Raw genomic sequence first — 8,074 nt, 5'->3', positions numbered from 1 at the left:
CGTTTAATTTGGCGAAAATCTTCACCTCTGAGACTATTCAAAATTGACATGGGAGGAACCGAGTTTGCAGAGCATTCAAATATGTGGTTACTGGTGTGGATAAGATGCCGTTCAAGTGACTTCACAACTAGTTACGTGATATCATCTTCTCGGGCCATTCTCTGACGCAGGGTGATACACAGCTAGCTGCAGAATGAAGTGGAAATGTTTGACTCGTGACAGGGCACAGATGGTACGATTAATTGGACTTTAACGGCGAGAGAAAAAAACCCATACCAAATCCCAACATCATGGTCAGGAATTGAACCTGGGTATCTGGGACTTTAGCTCAAGGACACACACACCTGAAATGTGCCCGATCCTAGCAGACCTGGAAACCTAAACAGGGTTGAGCCTGAACGGTGACCTGGATAGGTGACCGCCTTGCGTGATAGATGCAGTTGGCGTCGTGGGCGACAGAGATCAGCGCAGCGAAATCCAATAAACCCGCACTGCCCGTCATGGCGAAGTTCTGGACAAATAACCCTCTACGCAAGCGCGGCATAGAAAGGGCCTCACCCAGCAGTGAATATGACTAGACGCGTTGTACATTCAGGCGCACAGGCCAAGGAAGATGGCATCAACCCTGCCGGAGCGAGTGCTGTCGGCAAGAATCTATTCATCTCTCAGACCGGACTCGGGCACGTGCAGAAAGCAGCTGCCGGAGTTGTTACTCGAACATCAGTTGCTGAGCGCATTACCCCCTGGACTTGAGTCTCCCCTAATTGGTTACCGGTCAGGTTCCGACTGTAGCTCAAGATCCTACTTCTCACAACGCCCTCAACTATGCCTCCTCCTGTAGTACAGAGTTAGACTGATGGCCTTAATTTAAGTTGTCTTGTGGTTGTTGTTGGTTGTTTGACTTGCATCCCACTGAGATTTTTGCACACAGTGTTGGTGTACGGTGTTTTTTCTGCAATATTTTGCTGTCTTTTCTTGGATTTTCTGTTTGCACTCAGTCACATATTCACTTTAAGATGTTTTTTTGTTCATGTTTTGGTTTTTTGTTTGTTGCGGTTGCACCCGATTCAAGAGCCGAATGGCTCACAGGGCTATACCTAATAAATTAACTTGAACTTGAACCTCCTCCACCCGTATGTCCCAACCGCGAGGTCTTCCCTCGTCTGAGTGTGAATGGCTAATGTCGCGTGCCGAGTTCGCACCTCCACTCAGTGGGTGACCCCAGGGCCTCTTCCCGTGTGGCCCCCAAAGCTTGCGGTGGTCATACTCTTAGTTCTTTCGGTAAAGTCACGTAGGTAAAAAATAAAATTAAAATTAATAAAAAAATTAAAACAATAAAATCACGACGTTTCAGGTGAAACTGTCACAGTGTCAACTACATCAGCAAAAAAATCTGTATCAACTTGATACAGATTTTTTAAAATAGTTTTTATTTTTTATTAATTTTGATTTCATTTTTTACCTACGTGACTTTACCGAAAGAACTAAGAGTATGAATCCTTGCAGTCACGAAAGCTTCAAATCTAGAATTGCGGTCGTCACTTCCGTCCGATATTCCATCTGCCGAGTCCGTCGGTCTATTTAAATCTCGCCTTAAAGCATTTGCTTTCCTAAAGGCCTTTCTCCTTGTTAATTTTATGCGTTTTGGGAGTGTGGGGGTGTATTTGTATCCGTGGTTAAATTACGAGCCTACGTGCTTATATTAGGGTTTAGAATTGCGTGAATTATTTAGTCACTTGCTTCTAGCTCTGCGCAGCGCCTTGCGACCCCTGGGTGAAACGCGCTTTATAAGTGTCAACTACATCATGAGGCCTCCTTTGCCAGTACCAAAATATACTAATAGGGGTTTCCCCCTTTTTTGTGGCAACAAAATTGACACCTTTTGCAAGGAATCATGTTTACATTAACCACAATACTTGCAGTCAAATGCAAACAAAAAACAACACCCTGATAATTTATGCATTGTCCTTGAAACTGATTGGTCCACACCAAAGACAGCTTTTCTTAGAGCCTAATCTCATATGGTATTCGACCAGATGACGCCAAAAGGCGTATAGTTCAAAGACAACGCAGCTACATCATGGGACCTCCTTTGCCAGTACCAAAATATACTAATAAGATATAAATTATCAGAGTGTTGTTTTTTGTTTGCACTTGACTGCAAGTATTGTGGTTAATGTAAACATGATTCCTTGCAAAAGGTGTCAGTTTTGTTGCCAGAAAAAAGGGGAAAACCCCTATTAGTAAGTGTCAACTATTATTATTCCAGCCAACAAGGCGACACGAGAGGGGTGGCGCAGGGAGCGCCACGCCTGACCGCCTTTGTCTCCTGAGTGTTTACGCAGCACATGAAGGTATCCATTGAAAGGCTGAGTTGCCCGAGACAAGGTCCCCCAGGACAGGTTGAGATATCAGAGCAGGATTGCATACGGGGAAGATGTGGTCGCGTTTGCCACATTCTCATACGCAATAAAAATAGTTCGAAGTGAAAAAAAACTTCACCAAAGCCTAAAGACGTTTTACTTGATGGTTCGAATTGGTTATATTTACCACGGGCTTAAGACCGCAAATATGAGATAAGCGCAACGACTATGCGACGTTCTAGGTCTTTAGACTCAGTATTTGCTGCTTAAAATAATAAATCCTGCACCACTGCCTCACCCATTTACCTTTTTGCTATAAGAGGCCATGTTGACATATGGCCGAGTCGCGTGACAATGAAGAACGAAAAATAAAGTTTTCAAACTGTGCATCGTCAGCTCTGATGAATATAGATCGACGCATCAATACATCACACTCGAGAGTAGTAGCTCTTAACCTTTGCTACGGACTTGCAACCCTTTAGTTCTCAATCGTAAAAAAAAATTGCACGAAAAATGGACAAAGGTTTGATGAAACAAAGTCGTTGTTGTTACGTGCCCGTGCATATTTGTGCGTTTCGATGATTTATCTTAAAAATACAAATGTGGCCACATCTCGCACCCCCAGAAAGGGCATCTCGCACCCCCAGTGGGGTTCAGCGTGCAGCCCAGGTGTAAGAACCACTGCTCTATATTTGAAGCTTTCGTGACTGCAAGGATTCATACTCTTAGGTTTTTTCGGTAAAGTCACGTAGATAAAAAAATAATACAATTTATAATAGAAATAAAATAATAATCATAATTATTATTTTATTTGTATTGATATTTTTATTATAATTATTATTATTTTATTTCTATTATCATTTTTACCTACGTGACTTGACCGAAAAAACCTAAGAGTAAGAACCATTTCTCTAGAGTGCCCATCTCGGTAACCCGCTGTCCTCCACCCTGCACACGTGTTCCGCCCATCACAACCTCCTCTGCCTCACTCCACGCTCGATTCTGAACCTAAACGTTGCTTGCCAAGAGCGGCCATGGAATTCGTGGCGTCGTCCGCACGAGTACATACAAAGCCCCTCAATCCACTGCTGGATGAGTGCCTCTCAAACGCCCTGCGAGTTGTGGGGGTTATTTGCCATACTTCACCACGATAGTCAGTATGGCGAGGTGGTGCACTGAGACGTGGAAGGATGTTGGTCGACAACAAGATGTTGCTGGCCTGCCATCGACTGCCCGTCACGTAGCTGTGGATGCTCATCCAAGCACTCTCCAGGCTAAATCCCACTTAGCCTTCCAAGATTCGAGATCGGGCGGTGGCGAGATGTTAACTACCTCGCCTGGTATGCAGGAGGTCGTCGGTTCTATTTCGACCCTGACGCCTGCTGCTGTATATTTTCAGTTTGCGTGTCTCTCTCTCTCATCATCATCACGGTGGCTAGGAGATGTTAACTACCTCGTCTGGTATGCAGGAGGTCGTGGGTTTGATCCCGACCATGACGCCTGCTGCTGTATATTTGGAGTTTGCGTGTCCCTCTCCCCGTGGTCGCGTGGATTTTTCTCTGGGTCCTCCGGTTTTTCCCCCTCATCCTTTAGAAGCAACATCACGCGTTCAGAGTATTTGGCTGCTACACATTTCCACGTGATAAGCCACTTCGCTGAGCTATCATTCGTCGCTTATGAAGAAAATATCTATAAAGTTCAGTAGTTTAGTTCAGTAATTCGGGACATTTGAGTGACGTGTTTCTCTTCCCACACAAACTATCAAATGCCGGTCGCCTCTTGCTGTGGAATGAACGAGCAGTGCCGACGCACGGGTCTAAAGTTCAAAATCCTAAAAAAAATTCTGGCGAAGACAAACACACCCCCCACACACACCTCTTTCCTTCTGTTGTTTTTACGCAATGGATGCAATCTGCAGGAGACATCGCCGGCTTTAAAAGAGGACCTTTTAGACCCCACGGCAATGCGTCAAACCCGACCGGTCGTAACTCAGGGGCCGCAGTTTCCTTTCATCAAACCGCGCTACACAATCACACAAAACTCCCTGTTGGTTTTTGTGTATTACTATTATTACATTGAATATTCTGATATTCTTCCTTCCCCCAGCCTTTGTGTGGCATTTACTTATCGGATTAGTAGAGATTTCTGAAGAGACAATCATATGCGCGGGCACACAAAGACAAAACAATCTCTGCAACTTCTATCTTTACCAACTGATGAACCTGATGGCGGTACCCCGGGGTTCCATAATACCCCGGCTCTCGCATGATGTCCGTTGATGCAGTGATTTTCAATCCGTTGATGGTCGGCGATGCGGCAATCGACTCATCTCGACGAGCTGTACACGATGCACCACTAAGGTGCGTACAAGCGTTCAGGGTTTCAGCGCAATCGTCCTCGCATCGTTTCGACATCGCGGAGTGTGGCACTGATTTCGGATTGATTGGTAACCCAGTCGCGGAGTTAAGTACACCCCTGGGAAAATAGTGTCCCAGAAATAACATATGTAATTTATTTTTAGTATTTTTCAGGCTCCAGTCTACATTATAGACTGCCACTACACACACCGAGGTTAAGAACAAGGCGACAGTCTACATTATAGACTGCCAATACACTCACTCCGATTAAGAACCAGGCTACAGTATTATTTTTTTATTTACATTTTTGTTCACTTTATTTTTATCATAATTTTTCTATTTACGTGACTTTACCGAAAGACCCAAAGATGCCTCGGCCATTTCGTATTATTTGGTACCCCGGGGTCCCGCAATTAGGATCATGTGCTGTTAGCGATCACCTATTATTATAAAAGGCTGTGTGCGTGGTGGTACAGTGGTCGACACACTTTGCTACGATCCTGCAGGAGGCCCGGGTTAGATTCGAGGCGATGTTAAACTCATCAGGTGCCACGTGCTAAATTGACCTGTCACCTGCCCGTCTTGATCGACTCAAGCCTCAAATGAGCGCCTGCTTGCTGCGCGTAACCATCGCCATCCACACCCTCGTGGACCATGTCGACCTTCGGCGGGTGCTCGCTAAAACAAAGGAGGGGGGGGGGGGGGTCCGTGTCCTCGTATGTCCCCTAGAGAGTCAGATGTGTATACACGGTGTGTCAAAACGTCTCTACGTACACCGTGAAAATTGTGCGCGGAAACACTCGGACGCATACGGGTGTGTCAATGTGTGGGTGTGCAATTCCGCGTGTGCGTGATGGGATGCATCAGCACACTGCGCGGACCTCACATCGGCAAAAACGACATCAGCAGGGCTTCATAAACAAAGCTCAATAGCTCTCTCCATCAACGGGACGCAAAGCGCGAGAGACAGGCAGCCACCGAGGAGCGCCCGCTGCCAGGAGCGCTAACGCGTTTACACGATATGAGAAGCCGAATATGAAGCCAGATGAGCGATATTAGCGAGTGTCACCTCCACTCGACAATATTTACCCCCACACAGCCCTTCCGAGGCGCAACGTTGCGCGCTCACGAAGCAAGCGGATCTGCCTCCACAGCGAGACACCCGGGGGATGATGGGCGCAAATGCTGTTGGCGAGCACCTCGTATGTCCTCTGTGTGACCGACTCGGCGAGTTCAAATATCTGGTTGGGGGTCCACTGGGGGTTGATCCCACGAGCAGCCGCTCTGTCGGGGAAGCCAACGGCGACTGGGCCTGTGGACACGACTCGCTTCCACCGTCGGAATGTGGAATTTCCAGCAGCATCGGCTCAGGACAATGGACATTTTTGAGCACTGCCTCAAAGCCCGATCGAGCAGGAAATCAACTTTAGTCCGATGTCCGTGGCGGTAGGGGCTGTGTATGACACATACAAAAACACGCGTGTGGCCGTCTCTTATCTCAAAGGTGGCACAGTCGGGTTTTTTTACAATCGGGTTTAATTGTCTTTTTATATTATAGCCGATCATCTGAGATTGGGAGAAATCCGGTTTAATTGGTTCTAATTGCAGAACCGCACTTCGCCAGCCGCTTCATCCATTCCAAGCTAAGGAACTCACTGGCGCCCACGATTGTGGAGAAGCTCGTGTTCATCAAGACCAACCTGCCCGCCGCATTCTACGACTACCCCGTGCCCGACGGCCCCCCCCCGAATACGATAGCAGCACCGACGAGGAAGCAGCCTAAGCCTTGTATCAGAGTTTCGTATTCATGAAACCAGGTTTTAATTCCCCGAAATCGGGTTTAATTGTATTAAAGAAAAAACCCGATGCCTGCCGCTGGAAAAATCGGGTTTTTTTCCACCCATGTCTTATCTACGCGAGTGTTCACGCCGACGATGATCATCACAGCGTCCCAGCAATGTGAACCGACTCATCAGAGTGCAGTGAGTGTCGTCTTCTCAGCACCGTCGGTGTCGTCCGCTTCCCGCCTGCCACGCGCGATGATGGATGCATTTAGGAATTGGTCACACATCTCGATTCTGATGCGAGGCTTGACGTCTCACCTCCGCCTCCCGTCTTCCCCCCTCTCATCCACCTCGCACCTGGCTGCTAGGGGCTGAACGATTAATCGATTTTAAATCGAAATTTGAAAAAATGCGATTAGCAAATCGCAAAGACTGCGATTGTTTGCGATTTTAAAAGTCCTATTATTTTCTTATTGGAATTGTTTTATTTTTTATTATGACTTTATTTAACTTAACAATTGTTCTATGTTTGATTGTTCGATTTCAATTAAAACATTTTAATAAATACATGTTGAAAGAAATTCATATCTTTTAAGTTCTTATCCTTGCATTAGACTATTGAGAGCAGTTCATATTTTGATGGTATCATGTGGTAATGCTCCATCACGTTTTAAATCTATGACACAGTGAATATTGAACTGAGGCTTGACTTAAAAATGTTTTAATCGCAAATCAAATCGCAATGTCAGAAAAACCGCAGAGATTTTCCCCAAATGGTTCAGGCCGACTGCCTGCCCCCCCCCCCCCCCCTGTTAACATCGTCTCAGAAACACACGTGGGCCAAAAGGGGCCACAGGCGCACCCGCAGTGACCACGCTGCCGAATGTCTTGAGAATCTTGAAGGATTGTCCCTTCATAGACTACGCATCCATGGCGATAGTTTGTTTGAACCACCGATTATGGCACATTACTAAAATTAGGGTGGTTTAAAGATGTTTAAGGATAATACAAAAGTATAGGATAGGTCACATTTCACATATGAAATTCATTTAATTTATATTTACATTTGCTAGTTGTTTTTTTGCAAAAACGTTTGCACTTTACTCAAATGTGTCATTTTGAGTCAATTTCCTTGCGTTTATTAGGGGCAGATGTCACTTGTTCCTATGCAACAGGGAGTTCTCTGTCCATGTGTCCCCATCAGTCGACAAAGACAAGTTACGTTTTTACACAACCACAAAAAACCTGTAACCACCACACACCTGCCCAACACCACCACCACCACGAGCTGTAGAGCGTTTAGGCAAAACTGGGACAAAAAGTTGCTCTTGGGAATGTTTTTTTTGTTCTGTTGTACGGCTCCCAGGTGCGTATTCGGGTTGTACCCTGCGTTGTTCGCAGCGATGTCCGACGTTCCGTTCATCGCCATCAAGACCCGGCAACACCACCAACAGCAGGCAACGCAAACTAACCGAGTGAGAAAGCGAGCCACTTTATTCGGATTCCTCAAGAAGCCCCCACAACAAGTGGAGCGAAACGTCGTTCGAGCCGAACAGCACGTGGTACAACC

Source organism: Lethenteron reissneri, chromosome 44 (genome assembly GCF_015708825.2).
Source record: "Lethenteron reissneri isolate LAM-NWPU_2019-01 chromosome 44, ASM1570882v1, whole genome shotgun sequence".
Classification (NCBI taxonomy): Eukaryota; Metazoa; Chordata; class Hyperoartia; order Petromyzontiformes; family Petromyzontidae; genus Lethenteron; species Lethenteron reissneri.
The sequence above is the reverse complement of the archived record's forward strand: the minus strand, read 5'-3'. Positions refer to the sequence as shown.